The sequence below is a fragment of the Cololabis saira genome, unplaced genomic scaffold (assembly GCF_033807715.1).
Source record: "Cololabis saira isolate AMF1-May2022 unplaced genomic scaffold, fColSai1.1 scf075, whole genome shotgun sequence".
Taxonomy (NCBI): Eukaryota; Metazoa; Chordata; class Actinopteri; order Beloniformes; family Belonidae; genus Cololabis; species Cololabis saira.
In genome coordinates this window covers 117394-139450 of record NW_026906239.1, presented here as the reverse complement: position 1 = coordinate 139450, position 22057 = coordinate 117394, and the positions used below count along the sequence as shown (strand labels likewise).

At 43.2% G+C, this 22057-nt stretch overlaps 40 non-coding genes and 1 pseudogene across 40 annotated transcripts; all 41 read left to right on the top strand.

Annotated features, from left to right (window-relative positions):
* The first annotated feature begins 8862 nt into the window (after positions 1-8862).
* Positions 8863-8981, top strand: LOC133437074 (5S ribosomal RNA). Its single transcript, XR_009780557.1, has one exon. It is a non-coding gene; the product is annotated as a 5S ribosomal RNA (ribosomal RNA).
* A 216-nt stretch (positions 8982-9197) lies between these two features.
* LOC133437052 (5S ribosomal RNA) lies at positions 9198-9316 on the top strand. Its single transcript, XR_009780536.1, has one exon. It is a non-coding gene; the product is annotated as a 5S ribosomal RNA (ribosomal RNA).
* A 199-nt stretch (positions 9317-9515) lies between these two features.
* On the top strand, positions 9516-9634 carry LOC133437174 (5S ribosomal RNA). The gene has a single exon (XR_009780653.1). It is a non-coding gene; the product is annotated as a 5S ribosomal RNA (ribosomal RNA).
* Positions 9635-9833: 199 nt separating this feature from the next.
* Positions 9834-9952, top strand: LOC133437217 (5S ribosomal RNA). Its single transcript, XR_009780682.1, has one exon. It is a non-coding gene; the product is annotated as a 5S ribosomal RNA (ribosomal RNA).
* A 216-nt stretch (positions 9953-10168) lies between these two features.
* On the top strand, positions 10169-10287 carry LOC133437216 (5S ribosomal RNA). The gene has a single exon (XR_009780681.1). It is a non-coding gene; the product is annotated as a 5S ribosomal RNA (ribosomal RNA).
* A 199-nt stretch (positions 10288-10486) lies between these two features.
* On the top strand, positions 10487-10605 carry LOC133437004 (5S ribosomal RNA). Its single transcript, XR_009780492.1, has one exon. It is a non-coding gene; the product is annotated as a 5S ribosomal RNA (ribosomal RNA).
* A 217-nt stretch (positions 10606-10822) lies between these two features.
* Positions 10823-10941, top strand: LOC133437192 (5S ribosomal RNA; annotated as a pseudogene).
* A 190-nt stretch (positions 10942-11131) lies between these two features.
* Positions 11132-11250, top strand: LOC133437012 (5S ribosomal RNA). Its single transcript, XR_009780499.1, has one exon. It is a non-coding gene; the product is annotated as a 5S ribosomal RNA (ribosomal RNA).
* A 217-nt stretch (positions 11251-11467) lies between these two features.
* On the top strand, positions 11468-11586 carry LOC133437132 (5S ribosomal RNA). The gene has a single exon (XR_009780613.1). It is a non-coding gene; the product is annotated as a 5S ribosomal RNA (ribosomal RNA).
* Positions 11587-11849: 263 nt separating this feature from the next.
* LOC133437157 (5S ribosomal RNA) lies at positions 11850-11968 on the top strand. Its single transcript, XR_009780637.1, has one exon. It is a non-coding gene; the product is annotated as a 5S ribosomal RNA (ribosomal RNA).
* Positions 11969-12167: 199 nt separating this feature from the next.
* LOC133437134 (5S ribosomal RNA) lies at positions 12168-12286 on the top strand. The gene has a single exon (XR_009780615.1). It is a non-coding gene; the product is annotated as a 5S ribosomal RNA (ribosomal RNA).
* Positions 12287-12485: 199 nt separating this feature from the next.
* On the top strand, positions 12486-12604 carry LOC133437215 (5S ribosomal RNA). Its single transcript, XR_009780680.1, has one exon. It is a non-coding gene; the product is annotated as a 5S ribosomal RNA (ribosomal RNA).
* Positions 12605-12820: 216 nt separating this feature from the next.
* On the top strand, positions 12821-12939 carry LOC133437028 (5S ribosomal RNA). The gene has a single exon (XR_009780514.1). It is a non-coding gene; the product is annotated as a 5S ribosomal RNA (ribosomal RNA).
* A 199-nt stretch (positions 12940-13138) lies between these two features.
* On the top strand, positions 13139-13257 carry LOC133437151 (5S ribosomal RNA). Its single transcript, XR_009780631.1, has one exon. It is a non-coding gene; the product is annotated as a 5S ribosomal RNA (ribosomal RNA).
* Positions 13258-13456: 199 nt separating this feature from the next.
* LOC133437213 (5S ribosomal RNA) lies at positions 13457-13575 on the top strand. Its single transcript, XR_009780678.1, has one exon. It is a non-coding gene; the product is annotated as a 5S ribosomal RNA (ribosomal RNA).
* A 199-nt stretch (positions 13576-13774) lies between these two features.
* LOC133437084 (5S ribosomal RNA) lies at positions 13775-13893 on the top strand. The gene has a single exon (XR_009780567.1). It is a non-coding gene; the product is annotated as a 5S ribosomal RNA (ribosomal RNA).
* Positions 13894-14108: 215 nt separating this feature from the next.
* LOC133437126 (5S ribosomal RNA) lies at positions 14109-14227 on the top strand. The gene has a single exon (XR_009780608.1). It is a non-coding gene; the product is annotated as a 5S ribosomal RNA (ribosomal RNA).
* Positions 14228-14426: 199 nt separating this feature from the next.
* LOC133437212 (5S ribosomal RNA) lies at positions 14427-14545 on the top strand. Its single transcript, XR_009780677.1, has one exon. It is a non-coding gene; the product is annotated as a 5S ribosomal RNA (ribosomal RNA).
* Positions 14546-14744: 199 nt separating this feature from the next.
* Positions 14745-14863, top strand: LOC133437003 (5S ribosomal RNA). The gene has a single exon (XR_009780491.1). It is a non-coding gene; the product is annotated as a 5S ribosomal RNA (ribosomal RNA).
* A 217-nt stretch (positions 14864-15080) lies between these two features.
* On the top strand, positions 15081-15199 carry LOC133437103 (5S ribosomal RNA). Its single transcript, XR_009780586.1, has one exon. It is a non-coding gene; the product is annotated as a 5S ribosomal RNA (ribosomal RNA).
* Positions 15200-15416: 217 nt separating this feature from the next.
* LOC133437077 (5S ribosomal RNA) lies at positions 15417-15535 on the top strand. Its single transcript, XR_009780560.1, has one exon. It is a non-coding gene; the product is annotated as a 5S ribosomal RNA (ribosomal RNA).
* Positions 15536-15752: 217 nt separating this feature from the next.
* On the top strand, positions 15753-15871 carry LOC133437128 (5S ribosomal RNA). Its single transcript, XR_009780609.1, has one exon. It is a non-coding gene; the product is annotated as a 5S ribosomal RNA (ribosomal RNA).
* A 199-nt stretch (positions 15872-16070) lies between these two features.
* LOC133437051 (5S ribosomal RNA) lies at positions 16071-16189 on the top strand. The gene has a single exon (XR_009780535.1). It is a non-coding gene; the product is annotated as a 5S ribosomal RNA (ribosomal RNA).
* Positions 16190-16406: 217 nt separating this feature from the next.
* Positions 16407-16525, top strand: LOC133437122 (5S ribosomal RNA). Its single transcript, XR_009780604.1, has one exon. It is a non-coding gene; the product is annotated as a 5S ribosomal RNA (ribosomal RNA).
* A 199-nt stretch (positions 16526-16724) lies between these two features.
* Positions 16725-16843, top strand: LOC133437097 (5S ribosomal RNA). Its single transcript, XR_009780580.1, has one exon. It is a non-coding gene; the product is annotated as a 5S ribosomal RNA (ribosomal RNA).
* A 200-nt stretch (positions 16844-17043) lies between these two features.
* Positions 17044-17162, top strand: LOC133437050 (5S ribosomal RNA). Its single transcript, XR_009780534.1, has one exon. It is a non-coding gene; the product is annotated as a 5S ribosomal RNA (ribosomal RNA).
* Positions 17163-17361: 199 nt separating this feature from the next.
* LOC133437138 (5S ribosomal RNA) lies at positions 17362-17480 on the top strand. The gene has a single exon (XR_009780619.1). It is a non-coding gene; the product is annotated as a 5S ribosomal RNA (ribosomal RNA).
* A 217-nt stretch (positions 17481-17697) lies between these two features.
* On the top strand, positions 17698-17816 carry LOC133437130 (5S ribosomal RNA). Its single transcript, XR_009780611.1, has one exon. It is a non-coding gene; the product is annotated as a 5S ribosomal RNA (ribosomal RNA).
* A 199-nt stretch (positions 17817-18015) lies between these two features.
* LOC133437096 (5S ribosomal RNA) lies at positions 18016-18134 on the top strand. Its single transcript, XR_009780579.1, has one exon. It is a non-coding gene; the product is annotated as a 5S ribosomal RNA (ribosomal RNA).
* Positions 18135-18334: 200 nt separating this feature from the next.
* On the top strand, positions 18335-18453 carry LOC133437211 (5S ribosomal RNA). The gene has a single exon (XR_009780676.1). It is a non-coding gene; the product is annotated as a 5S ribosomal RNA (ribosomal RNA).
* A 199-nt stretch (positions 18454-18652) lies between these two features.
* LOC133437002 (5S ribosomal RNA) lies at positions 18653-18771 on the top strand. The gene has a single exon (XR_009780490.1). It is a non-coding gene; the product is annotated as a 5S ribosomal RNA (ribosomal RNA).
* Positions 18772-18988: 217 nt separating this feature from the next.
* On the top strand, positions 18989-19107 carry LOC133437102 (5S ribosomal RNA). The gene has a single exon (XR_009780585.1). It is a non-coding gene; the product is annotated as a 5S ribosomal RNA (ribosomal RNA).
* A 199-nt stretch (positions 19108-19306) lies between these two features.
* LOC133437184 (5S ribosomal RNA) lies at positions 19307-19425 on the top strand. The gene has a single exon (XR_009780662.1). It is a non-coding gene; the product is annotated as a 5S ribosomal RNA (ribosomal RNA).
* A 199-nt stretch (positions 19426-19624) lies between these two features.
* LOC133437059 (5S ribosomal RNA) lies at positions 19625-19743 on the top strand. The gene has a single exon (XR_009780542.1). It is a non-coding gene; the product is annotated as a 5S ribosomal RNA (ribosomal RNA).
* Positions 19744-19942: 199 nt separating this feature from the next.
* LOC133437142 (5S ribosomal RNA) lies at positions 19943-20061 on the top strand. Its single transcript, XR_009780623.1, has one exon. It is a non-coding gene; the product is annotated as a 5S ribosomal RNA (ribosomal RNA).
* A 199-nt stretch (positions 20062-20260) lies between these two features.
* Positions 20261-20379, top strand: LOC133437070 (5S ribosomal RNA). The gene has a single exon (XR_009780553.1). It is a non-coding gene; the product is annotated as a 5S ribosomal RNA (ribosomal RNA).
* A 217-nt stretch (positions 20380-20596) lies between these two features.
* LOC133437009 (5S ribosomal RNA) lies at positions 20597-20715 on the top strand. Its single transcript, XR_009780497.1, has one exon. It is a non-coding gene; the product is annotated as a 5S ribosomal RNA (ribosomal RNA).
* A 199-nt stretch (positions 20716-20914) lies between these two features.
* On the top strand, positions 20915-21033 carry LOC133437085 (5S ribosomal RNA). The gene has a single exon (XR_009780568.1). It is a non-coding gene; the product is annotated as a 5S ribosomal RNA (ribosomal RNA).
* A 199-nt stretch (positions 21034-21232) lies between these two features.
* Positions 21233-21351, top strand: LOC133437227 (5S ribosomal RNA). The gene has a single exon (XR_009780691.1). It is a non-coding gene; the product is annotated as a 5S ribosomal RNA (ribosomal RNA).
* Positions 21352-21568: 217 nt separating this feature from the next.
* Positions 21569-21687, top strand: LOC133437118 (5S ribosomal RNA). The gene has a single exon (XR_009780600.1). It is a non-coding gene; the product is annotated as a 5S ribosomal RNA (ribosomal RNA).
* A 199-nt stretch (positions 21688-21886) lies between these two features.
* Positions 21887-22005, top strand: LOC133437210 (5S ribosomal RNA). The gene has a single exon (XR_009780675.1). It is a non-coding gene; the product is annotated as a 5S ribosomal RNA (ribosomal RNA).
* Positions 22006-22057: the final 52 nt, after the last annotated feature.

Below are 22057 nucleotides of genomic sequence, written 5' to 3'. Positions count from 1 at the left end.
CTCCTAAACTACTCCTAACTCCTTCTCCTCAACACTTTTCCTCTTCTCTCTCACCCACCCTCTCTACCACCCAAACCACCTCTCCCCCATCTTGGGATAAAAAAATAAAAAAATAAAACAAATAAATATCACCCACCAATCCAAACCTGTTAGAGAACTTGATGAAACCTTACCAACCCTACTCACGAACCTTACAAAATCGTTTTAACGGTGTTTATTTCAAGAAAATATAAAAGTACCTGATAAACCTACTTTTCAATGAAAACTATAACTTAACTGAACTTACTTTGAAAAAATTAATATACCTTAAACCTCATTTTCACTGGAAACTACGACTTAACTGGATTTAAAATTTTTTTTTTAAATCTCGTTTTTACTCAACCACTTTAAAGTACATTATAACCTAATTTACTGTTAAAAAAACGGAAATTAACTTTAAAAAAACCCATTTTTTTTATCAAATTTTAAACTACATTTTATCTGGATTTACTAAAACGAAATTTAACTTCCAAAAATTCGTGTCCACTTATCCACTGTAAACCATATCTTAATTTATTTAGGGCTCAAAATGAAAATGACCTTCTATAACACTGGATTTTACTGAGCCACCTTAAACTATATTTCAGATGAGTTACTGTTAAAAACGGAAATGACCTTATCCAATTCTAAACTACATTTTATCTGGATTTAATGTATTCATTATCCAAGGTAAATGGTATTTTAACCTTAGTTAATGTTAAAGTAACGAACAAGACCTTATAAAACTCGATTTATTAATTCACTTAAAACAAATACCGGAACCAAATTTACTTTAAAAATCTAAAATTAACCAAACCTGAATTTCTAAAATTATTAACCAAAATAAAAAAACCCCAAACAAGATACAAACCCAGATATTTTTTTCTTTGACAGAGCTTCGCTTTGTTTGGGGCTGAAGCCATCTCCCCTTATTTTCACAATAGTACAGGAATTTACCAGTACAAAGCTGTCAATGACATGCCCAAGAGCAGCCTGAAGGGGCCAGGCCATCTTTACGACTACACCTTTCTCTCATGGTTGCTTAAAAACCTCCAGGCGAAAATCTCAGCCACAATTTGCATACAAACCAAAACAAACCACAAGACCCCGCCCACGGCTCACAGCCCGCCAATCATAGCCACTGTTACTTGTAAAATCTAAATACACCTTAAATCTCCTTTTTACTGAAAGCTAAGACTTAACTTAGTTTATCCTTTATAAAATTTTAATATACCTTAAAATTCGTTGTTACTTATCCATTTTTAAAGGGCATTTTATCTTGAGTTACTGTCTAAAACTGGTATGCATTTATCCAATGTAAACTGTATTTCAACCTCAGTTACTGCTAAAATAACGAAAAAGACCTTAGAAAACTCAATTTATTAATTCACTTAAAACAATACCGGAACCCAATTTACTTCAAAAATCTAAAATTAGCCAAACCTCAATTTCTAAAATTATTAACCAAAATAAAAAACCCCCTAACGATGTACAAACCCAGATATTTTTTCTTTGACAGAGCTTCGTTTTATTGGGGCTGAAGCCATCTCCCCTTATTTTCACAAAAGTACAGGAATTAACCGTACAAGCTGTCAAGGACATGCCCAAGACCAGCCTGAAGGGGCCAGCCCATCTTTATGACTACACCTTTCTCTCATGGTTGCTAAAAAACCTCCGGGTGAAAATCTCAGCCACAATTTGCATACAAACCACAAGACCCCGCCCACGGCTCACAGCCCGCCAATCACAGCCACTGCAGACACGAATAAAACATAAGTGTTCCACACACCAACTTTAACACACATAATCAAAAAGACAAGTGACATAAATGGGAAATAAAATAAAAATCTAAAGCAAAATATCTAACCAAAGAGAAACATGTCGAAAAAAGAACTCTAACACACAAAATAAAACTATTAAATAGACAATTATCTGTAATAAGATAAGAACCGGGACCCCGCGGGGATAACGGAGAATAAAACCTCAAATACACCAGAAGATTACAAGACTTGAAGATTTCCTGCTGAAGATCCCAAGAACCTCCAGGGCAGCCACTCCAGAAAAAATCAAAAAGCTCTTTTGAGAGCTATGAGCAAATTTTCCTCCTCCGCCAAGCCTCCAGAAGAACGACCAGCCCCATGGACCACGGACCTCCTCCTCCAAGCCTCCAGAAGAACGGCCAGCCACACGGACCACGGACCAGGCCTCCTCCTCCTCCAAGCCTCCAGAAGAACGACCAACCTCATGGACCACGGACCTCCTCCTCCAAGCCTCCAGAAGAACAGCCAACCCCACGAACCAGAGAAACACCGACTTCACAGCCGACACAGACATCTTTCAAGGTAAGTGAACAAAGTAACTCTCACTAGGGAACACCTTTCAAGGTAAGTGAACAAAGTAACTCTCACTAGGGAATACCTCAATCTTCTTCCAAAACTAATATTATGGGACTACAAAAAAGGTAACAATTCCTAAAATACCAAAACTTTTTAAACAAAAAATACATGAAAATAGAAAACAAAACGATGAATATAAAAATAACCGACGGTGACAGTGTTTACAATAAATGTTCATAAATATTTTACTGTACCCTGAGTAAATATAAGATCCTTCGAAAAACCAAAAAATATTAATTGGGCACTGGACGACCTTGGACTCGATCAACCCAAGGGGGCCACTAGCGCGGAGGGCGTCTGGTATTCCCACGGCCGAAACGCCTGTTGATCCGCTAGATACCACTGACGAAAGTCCAGAAATTCATATTAGGTACCAATAATTACTATCTCCTCCCGGGCCTCCAGGAGGGATAATAATGAAGGTTATTCTAAACTAGGAATAATACACCTAAAACCGACCTCCAAACAAACAGGGTCACCCTCCAATTAATTCAAATCTACTGATCTACGGATCTCATTACATTCATCTTATAAAACATTTCAGCCACAAGAGATCTTCGGATCTCAGTACATTCATCTTATAAAACATTTCAGCCACAAGAGATCTTCGGATCTCATTACATTCATCTTATAAAACATTTCAGCCACAAGAGATCTTCGGATCTCATTACATTCATCTTATAAAACATTTCAGCCACAAGAGATCTTCGGATCTCAGTACATTCATCTTATAAAACATTTCAGCCACAAGAGATCTTCGGATCTCATTACATTCATCTTATAAAACATTTCAGCCACAAGAGATCTTCGGATCTCAGTACATTCATCTTATAAACATTTCAGCCACAAGAGATCTTCGGATCTCATTACATTCATCTTATAAAACATTTCAGCCACAAGAGATCTTCGGATCTCATTACATTCATCTTATAAAACATTTCAGCCACAAGAGATCTCCGGATCTCAGTACATTCATCTTATAAAACATTTCAGCCACAAGAGATCTTCGGATCTCATCACATTCATCTTATAAACATTTCAGCCACCTAACCCTAACCCTAACCCTAACCCTGGCCCCAACCCCAACCATAAACTTAAACCTAACCCAAACCATAACCCTAACCCTAACCCAAAACCCTAACCCTAACCCTAACCCTGACCCTAACCCTAACCCTAACCCTGGCCCCAACCCCAACCATAAACTTAAACCTAACCCAAACCATAACCCTAACCCAAAACCCTAACCTTAACCCTAACCCAAATCCTAATTTCAACCTTAACCTTAAAGCAAAACCCTAAACTTAAACTAAACCCTAACCTTAACCCTAATCTTAAGCTACACAAACAAACTCTAACCCGAACCCCAAATCCTAAAAACCGCTCCAAAAAAACCCCCCCTCACCTCTCCTCTCTGAACTATCAACCCACCAACCAAACCCCCCCCCCCCTTCTTCTCCCCTTCCAAAACTCACAACTGTCCTCTCACATTACACCCACTAGCCACAGACGAAGACACCGGATCCTCCACAATCCGACTGCACGCATAAGGGGTACCCAGTGACCTTGATTCACCATACAGCACATCTCACATCAAAACTCTGAAACTATTCAGAGGTCTCGCACCATACGCTACTGACAAAAGTACTTTAGTGCATACGGATCTCAACTGGATGTACGATGTGAGAGTGCAACACTACCTTCTGCGAACTCTGGTAACGCCTACGAGCGTTAGGAGGCAGTAGCGTATTGGTTTCCCGCAGGGAGCCGTTGAACACAAACCCTAACCCAGCCAGTTCCTCTGTCCGACCGAGCTCTCCGGCCCCACAATCGTACTTGCACCCAGACAACAACACAAACATACCTACTACAACATACACTAGCTCTACAGATGAGAGACCTCTCCCTCCTAAACTACTCCTAACTCCTTCTCTTCAACACTTTTCCTCTTCTCTCTCACCCACCCTCTCTACCACCCAAACCACCTCTCCCCCATCTTGGGATAAAAAAATAAAAAAATAAAACAAATAAATATCACCCACCAATCCAAACCTGTTAGAGAACTTGATGAAACCTTACCAACCCTACTCACGAACCTTACAAAATCGTTTTAACGGTGTTTATTTCAAGAAAATATAAAAGTACCTGATAAACCTACTTTTCAATGAAAACTATAACTTAACTGAACTTACTTTGAAAAAATTAATATACCTTAAACCTCATTTTCACTGGAAACTACGACTTAACTGGATTAAAAAATTTTTTTAAATCTCGTTTTTACTCAACCACTTTAAAGTACATTATAACTTAATTTACTGTTAAAAAAACGGAAATTAACTTTAAAAAAACCCATTTTTTGACTTATCAAATTTTAAACTACATTTTATCTGGATTTACTAAAACGAAATTTAACTTCCAAAAACTCGTGTCCACTTATCCACTGTAAACTATATCTTAATTTATTTAGGGCTCAAAATGAAAATGACCTTCTATAACACTGGATTTTACTGAGCCACCTTAAACTATATTTCAGATGAGTTACTGTTAAAAACGGAAATGACCTTATCCAATTCTAAACTACATTTTATCTGGATTTAATGTATTCATTATCCAAGGTAAATGGTATTTTAACCTTAGTTAATGTTAAAGTAACGAACAAGACCTTATAAAACTCGATTTATTAATTCACTTAAAACAAATACCGGAACCAAATTTACTTTAAAAATCTAAAATTAACCAAACCTGAATTTCTAAAATTATTAACCAAAATAAAAAAACCCCAAACAAGGTACAAACCCAGATATTTTTTTCTTTGACAGAGCTTCGCTTTGTTTGGGGCTGAAGCCATCTCCCCTTATTTTCACAATAGTACAGGAATTTACCAGTACAAAGCTGTCAATGACATGCCCAAGAGCAGCCTGAAGGGGCCAGGCCATCTTTACGACTACACCTTTCTCTCATGGTTGCTTAAAAACCTCCGGGTGAAAATCTCAGCCACAATTTGCATACAAACCAAAACAAACCACAAGACCCCGCCCACGGCTCACAGCCCGCCAATCATAGCCACTGTTACTTGTAAAATCTAAATACACCTTAAATCTCCTTTTTACTGAAAGCTAAGACTTAACTTAGTTTATCCTTTATAAAATTTTAATATACCTTAAAATTCGTTGTTACTTATCCATTTTTAAAGGGCATTTTATCTTGAGTTACTGTCTTAAACTGGTATGCATTTATCCAATGTAAACTGTATTTCAACCTCAGTTACTGCTAAAATAACGAAAAAGACCTTAGAAAACTCAATTTATTAATTCACTTAAAACAATACCGGAACCCAATTTACTTCAAAAATCTAAAATTAACCAAACCTCAATTTCTAAAATTATTAACCAAAATAAAAAACCCCCTAACGATGTACAAACCCAGATATTTTGTCTTTGACAGAGCTTCGTTTTATTGGGGCTGAAGCCATCTCCCCTTATTTTCACAAAAGTACAGGAATTAACCGTACAAGCTGTCAAGGACATGCCCAAGACCAGCCTGAAGGGGCCAGCCCATCTTTATGACTACACCTTTCTCTCATGGTTGCTAAAAAACCTCCGGGTGAAAATCTCAGCCACAATTTGCATACAAACCACAAGACCCCGCCCACGGCTCACAGCCCGCCAATCACAGCCACTGCAGACACGAATAAAACATAAGTGTTCCACACACCAACTTTAACACACATAATCAAAAAGACAAGTGACATAAATGGGAAATAAAATAAAAATCTAAAGCAAAAGATCTAACCAAAGAGAAACATGTCGAAAAAAGAACTCTAACACACAAAATAAAACTATTAAATAGACAATTATCTGTAATAAGATAAGAACCGGGACCCCGCGGGGATAACGGAGAATAAAACCTCAAATACACCAGAAGATTACAAGACTTGAAGATTTCCTGCTGAAGATCCCAAGAACCTCCAGGGCAGCCACTCCAGAAAAAATCAAAAGCTCTTTTGAGAGCTATGAGCAAATTTTCCTCCTCCGCCAAGCCTCCAGAAGAACGACCAGCCCCATGGACCACGGACCTCCTCCTCCAAGCCTCCAGAAGAACGGCCAGCCACACGGACCACGGACCAGGCCTCCTCCTCCTCCAAGCCTCCAGAAGAACGACCAACCTCATGGACCACGGACCTCCTCCTCCAAGCCTCCAGAAGAACAGCCAACCCCACGAACCAGAGAAACACCGACTTCACAGCCGACACAGACATCTTTCAAGGTAAGTGAACAAAGTAACTCTCACTAGGGAACACCTTTCAAGGTAAGTGAACAAAGTAACTCTCACTAGGGAATACCTCAATCTTCTTCCAAAACTAATATTATGGGACTACAAAAAAGGTAACAATTCCTAAAATACCAAAACTTTTTAAACAAAAAATACATGAAAATAGAAAACAAAACGATGAATATAAAAATAACCGACGGTGACAGTGTTTACAATAAATGTTCATAAATATTTTACTGTACCCTGAGTAAATATAAGATCCTTCGAAAAACCAAAAAATATTAATTGGGCACTGGACGACCTTGGACTCGATCAACCCAAGGGGGCCACTAGCGCGGAGGGCGTCTGGTATTCCCACGGCCGAAACGCCTGTTGATCCGCTAGATACCACTGACGAAAGTCCAGAAATTCATATTAGGTACCAATAATTACTATCTCCTCCCGGGCCTCCAGGAGGGATAATAATGAAGGTTATTCTAAACTAGGAATAATACACCTAAAACCGACCTCCAAACAAACAGGGTCACCCTCTAATTAATTCAAATCTACTGATCTACGGATCTCATTACATTCATCTTATAAACATTTCAGCCACAAGAGATCTTTGGATCTCATTACATTCATCTTATAAAACATTTCAGCCACAAGAGATCTTCGGATCTCATTACATTCATCTTATAAAACATTTCAGCCACAAGAGATCTTCGGATCTCATTACATTCATCTTATAAAACATTTCAGCCACAAGAGATCTTCGGATCTCAGTACATTCATCTTATAAAACATTTCAGCCACAAGAGATCTTCGGATCTCATTACATTCATCTTATAAAACATTTCAGCCACAAGAGATCTTCGGATCTCAGTACATTCATCTTATAAACATTTCAGCCACAAGAGATCTTCGGATCTCATTACATTCATCTTATAAAACATTTCAGCCACAAGAGATCTTCGGATCTCATTACATTCATCTTATAAAACATTTCAGCCACAAGAGATCTTCGGATCTCAGTACATTCATCTTATAAAACATTTCAGCCACAAGAGATCTTCGGATCTCATTACATTCATCTTATAAAACATTTCAGCCACAAGAGATCTTCGGATCTCAGTACATTCACCTTATAAACATTTCAGCCACAAGAGATCTTCGGATCTCATCACATTCATCTTATAAACATTTCAGCCACCTAACCCTAACCCTAACCCTAACCCTGGCCCCAACCCCAACCATAAACTTAAACCTAACCCAAACCATAACCCTAACCCTAACCCAAAACCCTAACCCTAACCCTAACCCTGACCCTAACCCTAACCCTAACCCTGGCCCCAACCCCAACCATAAACTTAAACCTAACCCAAACCATAACCCTAACCCTAACCCAAAACCCTAACCTTAACCCTAACCCAAATCCTAATTTCAACCTTAACCTTAAAGCAAAACCCTAAACTTAAACTAAACCCTAACCTTAACCCTAATCTTAAGCTACACAAACAAACTCTAACCCGAACCCCAAATCCTAAAAACCGCTCCAAAAAAACCCCCCCTCACCTCTCCTCTCTGAACTATCAACCCACCAACCAAACCCCCCCCCCCCCCCCCCCCCCTTCTTCTCCCCTTCCAAGACTCACAACTGTCCTCTCATATTACACCCACTAGCCACAGACGAAGACACCGGATCCTCCACAATCCGACTGCACGCATAAGGGGTACCCAGTGACCTTGATTCACCATACAGCACATCTCACATCAAAACTCTGAAACTATTCAGAGGTCTCGCACCATACGCTACTGACAAAAGTACTTTAGTGCATACGGATCTCAACTGGATGTACGATGTGAGAGTGCAACACTACCTTCTGCGAACTCTGGTAACGCCTACGAGCGTTAGGAGGCAGTAGCGTATTGGTTTCCCGCAGGGAGCCGTTGAACACAAACCCTAACCCTAACCCTAACCCTAACCCTAACCCTAACCCTTTTTCAACCTGCAGAGAGCGCTCTCGCTTAATCTACCCACACATATTTCCACGTGGTAACAGCGACAGCTCACGTCCTAAAGTGTTTTGCACATGGTTAAGGCACTTTAACTCCAACAAATAAAACCAACAGATCAATGACTTATATTCTATGACTTATCTTCAACTCCATATAAGAGGTATTTCAAGCTGCAGCTTCTGCTTACGGCCATACCAGCCTGGATGCGCCCGATCTCGTCTGATCTCAGAAGCTAAGCAGGGTCGGGCCTGGTTAGTACTTGGATGGGAGACCGCCTGGGAATACCAGGTGCTGTAAGCTTTTTCAACCTGCAGAGAGCGCTCTCGCTTAATCTACCCACACATATTTCAACGTGGTAACAGCGACAGCTCACGTCCTAAAGTGTTTTGCACATGGTTAAGGCACTTTAACTCCAACAAATAAGCGCTTCTAAATTATTATCACCAACAAATCAATGACTTGTATTATATACTTATCTTCAACTCCATATAAGAAGTATTTCAAGCTGCAGCTTCAGCTTACGGCCATACCAGCCTGGATGCGCCCGATCTTGTCTGATCTCGGAAGCTAAGCAGGATCGGGCCTGGTTAGTACTTGGATGGGAGACCGCCTGGGAATACCAGGTGCTGTAAGCTTTTTCAACCAGCAGAGAGCGCTCTCGCTTAATCTACCCACACATATTTCAACGTGGTAACAGCGACAGCTCCCGTCCTAAAGTGTTTTCCACATGGTTAAGGCACTTTAACTCCAACAAATAAAACCAACAAATCAATGACTTATATGCTATGACTTATCTTCAACTCCATATAAGAGGTATTTCAAGCTGCAGCTTCTGCTTAGGGCCATACCAGCCTGGATGCGCCCAAACTCGTCTGATCTCGGAAGCTAAGCAGGGTCGGGCCTGGTTAGTACTTGGATGGGAGACCGCCTGGGAATACCAGGTGCTGTAAGCTTTTTCAACCAGCAGAGAGGACTCTCGCTTAATCTACCCGCACATATTTCAACGTGGTAACAGCGACAGCTCTCGTCCTAAAGTGTTTTGCACATGGTTAAGGCACTTTAACTCCAACAAATAAAACCAACAAATCAATGACATATATTCTATGACTTATCTTCAACTCCATATAAGAGGTATTTCAAGCTATAACTTCTGCTTACGGCCATACCAGCCTGGATGCGCCCGATCTCGTCTGATCTCGGAAGCTAAGCAGGGTCGGGCCTGGTTAGTACTTGGATGGGAGACCGCCTGGGAATACCAGGTGCTGTAAGCTTTTTCAACCAGCAGAGAACGCTCTCGCTTAATCTACCCACACATATTTCAACGTGGTAACAGCGACAGCTCACGTCCTAAAGTGTTTTGCACATGGTTAAGGCACTTTAACTCCAACAAATAAGCGCTTCTAAATTATTATCACCAACAAATCATGACTTATATTATATGACTTATCTTCAACTCCATATAAGAGGTATTTCAAGCTGCAGCTTCAGCTTACGGCCATACCAGCCTGGATGCGCCCGATCTCGTCTGATCTCGGAAGCTAAGCAGGGTCGGGCCTGGTTAGTACTTGGATGGGAGACCGCCTGGGAATACCAGGTGCTGTAAGCTTTTTCAACCAGCAGAGAGCGCTCTCGCTTAATCTACCTACACATGTTTCAACGTGGTAACAGCGACAGCTCACGTCCTAAAGTGTTTTGCATATGGTTAAGGCACTTTAACTCCAACAAATAAAACCAACAAATCAATGACTTATATTCTATGACTTATCTTCAACTCCATATAAGAGGTATTTCAAGCTGCAGCTTCTGCTTACGGCCATACCAGCCTGGATGCGCCCGATCTCGTCTGATCTCGGAAGCTAAGCAGGGTCGGGCCTGGTTAGTACTTGGATGGGAGACCGCTTGGGAATACCAGGTGCTGTAAGCTTTTTCAACCAGCAGAGAACGCTCTTGCTTAATCTACCCACACATATTTCAACGTGGTAACAGCGACAGCTCACGTCCTAAAGTGTTTTGCACATAATTAAGGCACCTTAACTCCAACAAATAAGCGCTTCTAAATTATTATCACCAACAAATCAATGACATATATTCTATGACTTATCTTCAACTCCATATAAGATGTATTTCAAGCTGCAGCTTCTGCTTACGGCCATACCAGCCTGGATGCGCCTGATCTCGTCTGATCTCGGAAGCTAAGCAGGGTCGGGCCTGGTTAGTACTTCGATGGGAGACTGCCTGGGAATACCAGGTGCTGAAAAAGCTTTTTCAACCAGCAGAGAACGCTCTCGCTTAATCTACCCACACATATTTCAACGTGGTAACAGCGACCGCTCACGTCCTAAAGTGTTTTGCACATGGTTACTCCAACAAATAAAACCAACAAATCAATGACTTATATTCTATGACTTATCTTCAACTCCATATAAGAGGTATTTCAAGCTGCAGCTTCTGCTTACGGCCATACCAGCCTGGATGCGCCCGATCTCATCTGATCTCGGAAGCTAAGCAGGGTCGGGCCTGGTTAGTACTTGGATGGGAGACCGCCTGGGAATACCAGGTGCTGTAAGCTTTTTCAACCAGCAGAGAACGCTCTTGCTTAATCTACCCACACATATTTCAACGTGGTAACAGCGACAGCTCACGTCCTAAAGTGTTTTGCACATAGTTAAGGCACCTTAACTCCAACAAATAAGCGCTTCTAAATTATTATCACCAACAAATCAATGACTTATATGCTATGACTTATCTTCAACTCCATATAAGAGGTATTTCAAGCTGCAGCTTCTGCTTACGGCCATACCAGCCTTGATGCGCCCGATCTCGTCTGATCTTGAAAGCTAAGCAGGGTAGGGCCTGGTTAGTACTTGGATGGGAGACCGCCTGGGAATACCAGGTGCTGTAAGCTTTTTCAACCAGCAGAGAACGCTCTCGCTTAATCTACAGCACCAGGAATACCAGGTGCTGTAAGCTTTTTCAACCAGCAGAGAACGCTCTCGCTTAATCTAGCCACACATATTTCAACGCGGTAACAGCGACAGCTCACGTCCTAAAGTGTTTTGCACATGGTTAAGGCACTTTAACTCCAACAAATAAAACCAACAGATCAATGACTTATATTCTATGTTTATCTTCAACTCCATATAAGAGGTATTTCAAGCTGCAGCTTCTGCTTACGGCCATACCAGCCTGGATGCGCCCGGTCTCGTCTAATCTCGGAAGCTAAGCAGGGTCGGGCCTGGTTAGTACTTGGATGGGAGACCGTTTGGGAATACCAGGTGCTGTAAGCTTTTTCCAACCAGCAGAGAACGCTCTCGCTTAATCTAGCCACACATATTTCAACGCGGTAACAGCGACAGCTCACGTCCTAAAGTGTTTTGCACATGGTTAAGGCACTTTAACTCCAACAAATAAAACCAACAGATCAATGACTTATATTCTATGTTTATCTTCAACTCCATATAAGAGGTATTTCAAGCTGCAGCTTCTGCTTACGGCCATACCAGCCTGGATGCGCCCGGTCTCGTCTAATCTCGGAAGCTAAGCAGGGTCGGGCCTGGTTAGTACTTGGATGGGAGACCGCCTGGGAATACCAGGTGCTGTAAGCTTTTTCAACCTGCAGAGAGCGCTCTCGCTTAATCTACCCACACATATTTCAACGTGGTAACAGCGACAGCTCACGTCCTAAAGTGTTTTGCACATGGTTAAGGCACTTTAACTCCAACAAATAAAACCAACAGATCAATGACTTATATTCTATGACTTATCTTCAACTCCATATAAGAGGTATTTCAAGCTGCAGCTTCTGCTTACGGCCATACCAGCCTGGATGCGCCCGATCTCGTCTGATCTCGGAAGCTAAGCAGGGTCGGGCCTGGTTAGTACTTGGATGGGAGACCGCCTGGGAATACCAGGTGCTGTAAGCTTTTTCAACCTGCAGAGAGCGCTCTCGCTTAATCTACCCACACATATTTCAACGTGGTAACAGCGACAGCTCACGTCCTAAAGTGTTTTGCACATGGTTAAGGCACTTTAACTCCAACAAATAAGCGCTTCTAAATTATTATCACCAACAAATCAATGACTTGTATTATATACTTATCTTCAACTCCATATAAGAAGTATTTCAAGCTGGAGCTTCAGCTTACGGCCATACCAGCCTGGATGCGCCCGATCTCGTCTGATCTCGGAAGCTAAGCAGGATCGGGCCTGGTTAGTACTTGGATGGGAGTCCGCCTGGGAATACCAGGTGCTGTAAGCTTTTTCAACCAGCAGAGAGCGCTCTCGCTTAATCTACCCACACATATTTCAACGTGGTAACAGCGACAGCTCACGTCCTAAAGTGTTTTCCACATGGTTAAGGCACTTTAACTCCAACAAATAAAACCAACAGATCAATGACTTATATTCTATGACTTATCTTCAACTCCATATAAGAGGTATTTCAAGCTGCAGCTTCTGCTTTCGGCCATACAAGCCTGGATGCGCCCGATCTCGTCTGATCTCGGAAGCTAAGCAGGGTTGGGCCTGGTTAGTACTTGGATGGGAGACCGCCTGGGAATACCAGGTGCTGTAAGTTTTTTCAACCTGCAGAGAGCGGTCTCGCTTAATCTACCCACACATATTTCAACGTGGTAACAGCGACAGCTCCCGTCCTAAAGTGTTTTGCACATGGTTAAGGCACTTTAACTCCAACAAATAAAACCAACAAATCAATGACTTATATGCTATGACTTATCTTCAACTCCATATAAGAGATATTTCAAGCTGCAGCTTCTGCTTACGGCCATACCAGCCTGGATGCGCCCGATCTCGTCTGATCTCGGAAGCTAAGCAGGGTCGGGCCTGGTTAGTACTTGGATGGGAGACCGCCTGGGAATACCAGGTGCTGTAAGCTTTTTCAACCAGCAGAGAACGCTCTTGCTTAATCTAGCCACACATATTTCAACGTGGTAACAGCGACAGCTCACGTCCTAAAGTGTTTTGCACATGGTTAAGGCACTTTAACTCCAACAAATAAAACCAACAAATCAATGACTTATATTCTATGACTTATCTTCAACTCCATATAAGAGGTATTTCAAGCAGCAGCTTCTGCTTACGGCCATACCAGCCTGGATGCGCCTGATCTCGTCTGATCTCGGAAGCAAAGCAGGGTCGGGCCTGGTTAGTACTTGGATGGGAGACCGCCTGGGAATACCAGGTGCTGTAAGCTTTTTCAACCAGCAGAGAACGCTCTCGCTTAATCTACACACACATATTTCAACGTGGTAACAGCGACAACTCACGTCCTAAAGTGTTTTGCACATGGTTAAGGCACTTTAACTCCAACAAATAAGCGCTTCTAAATTATTATCACCAACAAATCAATGACTTATATTATGACTTATCTTCAACTCCATATCAGACGTATTTCAAGCTGCAGCTTCTGCTTAAGGCCATACCAGCCTGGATGCGCCCGATCTCGTCTGATCTCGGAAGCTAAGCAGGGTCGGGCCTGGTCAGTACTTGGATGGGAGACCGCCTGGGAATACCAGGTGCTGTAAGCTTTTTCAACCAGCAGAGAGCGCTCTCGCTTAATCTAACCACACATATTTCAACGTGGTAACAGCGACAGCTCACGTCCTAAAGTCTTTTGCACATGGTTAAGGCACTTTAACTCCGACAAATAAAACCAACAAATCAATGACTTATATTCTATGACTTATCTTCAACTCCATATAAGAGGTATTTCAAGCTGCAGCATCTGCTTACGGCCATACCAGCCTGGATGCGCCCGATCTCGTCTGATCTCGGAAGCTAAGCAGGGTCGGGCCTGGTTAGTACTTGGATGGGAGACCGCCTGGGAATACCAGGTGCTGTAAGCTTTTTCAACCAGCAGAGAACGCTCTCGCTTAATCTACCCACACATATTTCAACGTGGTAACAGCGACAGCTCACGTCCTAAAGTGTTTTGCACATAGTTAAGGCACTTTAACTCCAACAAATAAAACCAACAAATCAATGACTTTTATTCTATGACTTATCTTCAACTCCATATAAGAGGTATTTCAAGCAGGAGCTTCTGCTTACGGCCATACCAGCCTGGATGCGCCCGATCTCGTCTGATCTCGGAAGCTAAGCAGGGTCGGGCCTGGTTAGTACTTGGATGGGAGACCGCCTGGGAATACCAGGTGCTGTAAGCATTTTCAACCAGCAGAGAGCGCTCTCGCTTAATCTACGCACACATATTTCAACGTGGTAACAGCGACAGCTCACGTCCTAAAGTGTTTTTCACATGGTTAAGGCACTTTAACTCCAACAAATAAGCGCTTCTAAATTATTATCACCAACAAATCAATGACTTATATTATATTACTTATCTTCAACTCCATATAAGAGGTATTTCAAGCAGCAGCTTCTGCTTACGGCCATACCAGCCTGGATGCGCCCAATCTCGTCTGATCTCGGAAGCTAAGCAGGGTCGGGCCTGGTTAGTACTTGGATGGGAGACCGCCTGGGAATACCAGGTGCTGTAAGCATTTTCAACCAGCAGAGAGCGCTCTCGCTTAATCTACCCACACATATTTCAACGTGGTAACAGCGACAGCTCACGTCCTAAAGTGTTTTGCAAATGGTTAAGGCACTTTAACTCCAACAAATAAGCGCTTCTAAATTATTATCACCAACAAATCAATGACTTGTATTATATAACTTATCTTCAACTCCATATCAGAGGTATTTCAAGCTGCAGCTTCTGCTTACGGCCATACCAGCCTGGATGCGCCCGATCTCGTCTGATCTCGGAAGCTAAGCAGGGTCGGGCCTGGTTAATACTTGGATGGGAGACCGCCTGGGAATACCAGGTGCTGTAAGCATTTTCAACCAGCAGAGAGCGCTCTCGCTTAATCTACCCACACATATTTCAACGTGGTAACAGCGACAGCTCAGGTCCAAAAGTGTTTTTCACATGGTTAAGGCACTTTAACTCCAACAAATAAGCGCTTCTAAATTAATATCACCAACAAATCAATGACTTATATTATATGACTTATCTTCAACTCCATATAAGAGGTATTTCAAGCTACAGCTTCTGCTTACGGCCATACCAGCCTGGATGCGCCCGATCTCGTCTGATCTCGGAAGCTAAGCAGGGTCGGGCCTGGTTAGTACTTGGATGGGAGACCGCCTGGGAATAGCAGGTGCTGTAAGGTTTTTCAACCTGCAGAGAGCGCTCTCGCTTAATCTACCCACACATATTTCAACGTGGTAAAAGCGACAGCTCACGTCCTAAAGTGTTTTGCACATGGTTAAGGCACTTTAACTCCAACAAATAAAACCAACAGATCAATGACTTATATTCTATGACTTATCTTCAACTCCATATAAGAGGTATTTCAAGCTACAGCTTCTGCTTACGGCCATACCAGCCTGGATGCGCCCGATCTCGTCTGATCTCGGAAGCTAAGCAGGGTCGGGCCTGGTTAGTACTTGGATGGGAGACCGCCTGGGAATAGCAGGTGCTGTAAGCTTTTTCAACCAGCAGAGAGCGCTCTCGCTTAATCTACCCACACATATTTCAACGTGGTAACAGTGACAGCTCACGTCCTAAAGTGTTTTGCACATAGTTAAGGCACCTTAACTCCAACAAATAAGCGCTTCTAAATTATTATCACCAACAAATCAATGACATATATTCTATGACTTATCTTCAACTCCATATAAGAAGTATTTCAAGCTGCAGCTTCTGCTTACGGCCATACCAGCCTGGATGCGCCTGATCTCGTCTGATCTCGGAAGCTAAGCAGGGTCGGGCCTGGTTAGTACTTGGATGGGAGACTGCCTGGGAGTACCAGGTGCTGTAAGCTTTTTCAACCAGCAGAGAACGCTCTCGCTTAATCTAGCCACACATATTTCAACGTGGTAACTGCGACAGCTCACGTCCTAAAGTGTTTTGCACATGGTTAAGGCACTTTAACTCCAACAAATAAAACCAACAGATCAATGACTTATATTCTATGACTTATCTTCAACTCCATATAAGAGGTATTTCAAGCTGCAGCTTCTACTTACGGCCATACCAGCCTGGATGCGCCCGGTCTCGTCTGATCTCGGAAGCTAAGCAGGGTCGGGCCTGGTTAGTACTTGGATGGGAGACCGCCTGGGAATACCAGGTGCTGTAAGCTTTTTCAACCTGCAGTAGAGCGCTCTCGCTTAATCTACCGACACATATTTCAACGTGGTAACAGCGACAGCTCACGTCCTAAAGTGTTTTGCACATGGTTAAGGCACTTTAACTCCAACAAATAAAACCAACAGATCAATGACTTATATTCTATGACTTATCTTCAACTCCATATAAGAGGTATTTCAAGCTATAGCTTCTGCTTACGGCCATACCAGCCTGGATGCGCCCGATCTCGTCTGATCTCGGAAGCTAAGCAGGGTCGGGCCTGGTTAGTACTTGGATGGGAGACCGCCTGGGAATAGCAGGTGCTGTAAGCTTTTTCAACCTGCAGAGAGCGCTCTCGCTTAATCTACCCACACATATTTCAACGTGGTAACAGCGACAGCTCACGTCCTAAAGGGTTTTGCACATGGTTAAGGCGCTTTAACTCCAACAAATAAAACCAACAAATCAATGACTTATATTCTATGACTTATCTTCAACTCCATATAAGAGGTATTTCAAGCAGGAGCTTCTGCTTACGGCCATACCAGCCTGGATGCGCCCAATCTCGTCTGATCTCGGAAGCTAAGCAGGGTCGGGCCTGGTTAGTACTTGGATGGGAGACCGCCTGGGAATAGCAGGTGCTGTAAGCTTTTTCAACCAGCAGAGAGCGCTCTCGCTTAATCTACCCACACATATTTCAACGTGGTAACAGCGACAGCTCACGTCCTAAAGTGTTTTGCACATAGTTAAGGCACCTTAACTCCAACAAATAAGCGCTTCTAAATTATTATCACCAACAAATCAATGACATATATTCTATGACTTATCTTCAACTCCATATAAGAAGTATTTCAAGCTGCAGCTTCTGCTTACAGCCATACCAGCCTGGATGCGCCTGATCTCGTCTGATCTCGGAAGCTAAGCAGGGTCGGGCCTGGTTAGTACTTGGATGGGAGACTGCCTGGGAGTACCAGGTGCTGTAAGCTTTTTCAACCAGCAGAGAACGCTCTCGCTTAATCTAGCCACACATATTTCAACGTGGTAACTGCGACAGCTCACGTCCTAAAGTGTTTTGCACATGGTTAAGGCACTTTAACTCCAACAAATAAAACCAACAGATCAATGACTTATATTCTATGACTTATCTTCAACTCCATATAAGAGGTATTTCAAGCTGCAGCTTCTACTTACGGCCATACCAGCCTGGATGCGCCCGGTCTCGTCTGATCTCGGAAGCTAAGCAGGGTCGGGCCTGGTTAGTACTTGGATGGGAGACCGCCTGGGAATACCAGGTGCTGTAAGCTTTTTCAACCTGCAGTAGAGCGCTCTCGCTTAATCTACCGACACATATTTCAACGTGGTAACAGCGACAGCTCACGTCCTAAAGTGTTTTGCACATGGTTAAGGCACTTTAACTCCAACAAATAAAACCAACAGATCAATGACTTATATTCTATGACTTATCTTCAACTCCATATAAGAGGTATTTCAAGCTGCAGCATCTGCTTACGGCCATACCAGCCTGGATGCGCCCGATCTCGTCTGATCTCGGAAGCTAAGCAGGGTCGGGCCTGGTTAGTACTTGGATGGGAGACCGCCTGGGAATACCAGGTGCTGTAAGCTTTTTCAACCAGCAGAGAACGCTCTCGCTTAATCTACCCACACATATTTCAACGTGGTAACAGCGACAGCTCACGTCCTAAAGTGTTTTGCACATAGTTAAGGCACTTTAACTCCAACAAATAAAACCAACAAATCAATGACTTTTATTCTATGACTTATCTTCAACTCCATATAAGAGGTATTTCAAGCAGGAGCTTCTGCTTACGGCCATACCAGCCTGGATGCGCCCGATCTCGTCTGATCTCGGAAGCTAAGCAGGGTCGGGCCTGGTTAGTACTTGGATGGGAGACCGCCTGGGAATACCAGGTGCTGTAAGCATTTTCAACCAGCAGAGAGCGCTCTCGCTTAATCTACGCACACATATTTCAACGTGGTAACAGCGACAGCTCACGTCCTAAAGTGTTTTTCACATGGTTAAGGCACTTTAACTCCAACAAATAAGCGCTTCTAAATTATTATCACCAACAAATCAATGACTTATATTATATTACTTATCTTCAACTCCATATAAGAGGTATTTCAAGCAGCAGCTTCTGCTTACGGCCATACCAGCCTGGATGCGCCCAATCTCGTCTGATCTCGGAAGCTAAGCAGGGTCGGGCCTGGTTAGTACTTGGATGGGAGACCGCCTGGGAATACCAGGTGCTGTAAGCATTTTCAACCAGCAGAGAGCGCTCTCGCTTAATCTACCCACACATATTTCAATGTGGTAACAGCGACAGCTCACGTCCTAAAGTGTTTTGCACATGGTTAAGGCACTTTAACTCCGACAAATAAAACCAACAAATCAATGACTTATATTCTATGACTTATCTTCAACTCCATATAAGAGGTATTTCAAGCTGCAGCTTCTGCTTACGGCCATACCAGCCTGGATGCGCCCGATCTCGTCTGATCTCGGAAGCTAAGCATGGTCGGGCCTGGTTAGTACTTGGATGGGAGACCGCCTGGGTTTACCAGGTGCTGTAAGCATTTTCAACCAGCAGAGAGCGCTCTCACTTAATCTACCCACACATATTTCAACGTGGTAACAGCAACAGCTCACGTCCTAAAGGGTTTTTCACATGGTTAAGGCACTTTAACTCCGACAAATAAAACCAACAAATCGATGACTTATATTCTATGACTTATCTTCAACTCCATATAAGAGGTATTTCAAGCTGCAGTTTCTGCTTACGGCCATACCAGCCTGGATGCGCCCGATCTCGTCTGATCTCGGAAGCTAAGCAGGGTCGGGCCTGCTTAGTACTTGGATGGGAGACCGCCTGGGAATACCAGGTGCTGTAAGCTTTTTCAACCAGCAGAGAGCGCTCTCGCTTAATCTACCCACACAAATTTCAACGTGGTAACAGCGACAGCTCACGTCCTAAAGTGTTTTGCACATGGTTAAGGCACTTTAACTCCAACAAATAAAACCAACAAATCAATGACTTATATTCTATGACTTATCTTCAACTCCATATAAGAGGTATTTCAAGCAGGAGCTTCTGCTTACGGCCATACCAGCCTGGATGCGCCCAATCTCGTCTGATCTCGGAAGCTAAGCAGGGTCGGGCCTGGTTAGTACTTGAATGGGAGACCGCCTGGGAATACCAGGTGCTGTAAGTTTTTTCAACCAGCAGAGAGCGCTCTCGCTTAATCTACCCACACATATTTCAACGTGGTAAAAGCGACAGCTCACGTCCTAAAGTGTTTTGCACATGGTTAAGGCACTTTAACTCCAACAAATAAAACCAACAGATCAATGACTTATATTCTATGACTTATCTTCAACTCCATATAAGAGGTATTTCAAGCTACAGCTTCTGCTTACGGCCATACCAGCCTGGATACGCCCGATCTCGTCTGATCTCGGAAGCTAAGCAGGGTCGGGCCTGGTTAGTACTTGGATGGGAGACCGCCTGGGAATAGCAGGTGCTGTAAGCTTTTTCAACCAGCAGAGAGCGCTCTCGCTTAATCTACCCACACATATTTCAACGTGGTAACAGCGACAGCTCACGTCCTAAAGGGTTTTTCACATGGTTAAGGCACTTTAACTCCAACAAATATGCGCTTCTAAATTATTATCACCAACAAATCAATGACTTATATTATATGACTTATCTTCAACTCCATATAAGAGGTATTTCAAGCTGCAGCTTCAGCTTACGGCCATACCAGCCTGGATGCGCCCGATCTCGTCTGATCTCGGAAGCTAAGCAGGGTCGGGCCTGGTTAGTACTTGGATGGGAGACCGCCTGGGAATATCAGGTGCTGTAAGCCTTTTCAACCAGCAGAGAGCGCTCTCGCTTAATCTACCCACACATATTTCAAAGTGGTAACAGCGACAGCTCACGTCCTAAAGTGTTTTGCACATGGTTAAGGCACTTTAACTCCAACAAATAAAACCAACAAATCAATGACTTATATTCTATGACTTATCTTCAACTCCATATAAGAGGTATTTCAAGCTACAGCTTCTGCTTACGGCCATACCAGCCTGCATGCGCCCGATCTCGTCTGATCTCGGAAGCTAAGCAGGGTCGGGCCTGGTTAGTACTTGGATGGGAGACCGCCTGGGAATAGCAGGTGCTGTAAGCTTTTTCAACCTGCAGAGAGTGCTCTCGCTTAATCTACCCACACATATTTCAACGTGGTAACAGCGACAGCTCACGTCCTAAAGGGTTTTGCACATGGTTAAGGCACTTTAACTCCAACAAATAAAACCAACAAATCAATGACTTATATGCTATGACTTATTTTCAACTCCATATAAGAGGTATTTCAAGCTGCAGCTTCTGCTTACAGCCATACCAGCCTGGATGCGCCCGATCTCGTCTGATCTCGGAAGCTAAGCAGGGTCGGGCCTGGTTAGTACTTGGATGGGAGACCGCCTGGGAATACCAGGTGCTGTAAGCTTTTTCAACCAGCAGAGAGCGCTCTCGCTTAATCTACCCACACATATTTCAACGTGGTAACAGCGACAGCTCACGTCCTAAAGGGTTTTTCACATGGTTAAGGCACTTTAACTCCAACAAATATGCGCTTCTAAATTATTATCACCAACAAATCAATGACTTATATTATATGACTTATCTTCAACTCCATATAAGAGGTATTTCAAGCTGCAGCTTCAGCTTACGGCCATACCAGCCTGGATGCGCCCGATCTCGTCTGATCTCGGAAGCTAAGCAGGGTCGGGCCTGGTTAGTAATTGGATGGGAGACCGCCTGGGAATATCAGGTGCTGTAAGCTTTTTCAACCAGCAGAGAGCGCTCTCGCTTAATCTACCCACACATATTTCAAAGTGGTAACAGCGACAGCTCACGTCCTAAAGTGTTTTGCACATGGTTAAGGCACTTTAACTCCAACAAATAAAACCAACAAATCAATGACTTATATTCTATGACTTATCTTCAACTCCATATCAGAGGTATTTCAAGCTGCAGCTTCTGCTTACGGCCATACCAGCCTGGATGCGCCCGATCTCGTCTGATCTCGGAAGCTAAGCAGGGTCGGGCCTGGTTAGTACTTGGATGGGAGACCGCCTGGGAATACCAGGTGCTGTAAGCTTTTTCAACCAGCAGAGAGCGCTCTCGCTTAATCTACCCACACATATTTCAAC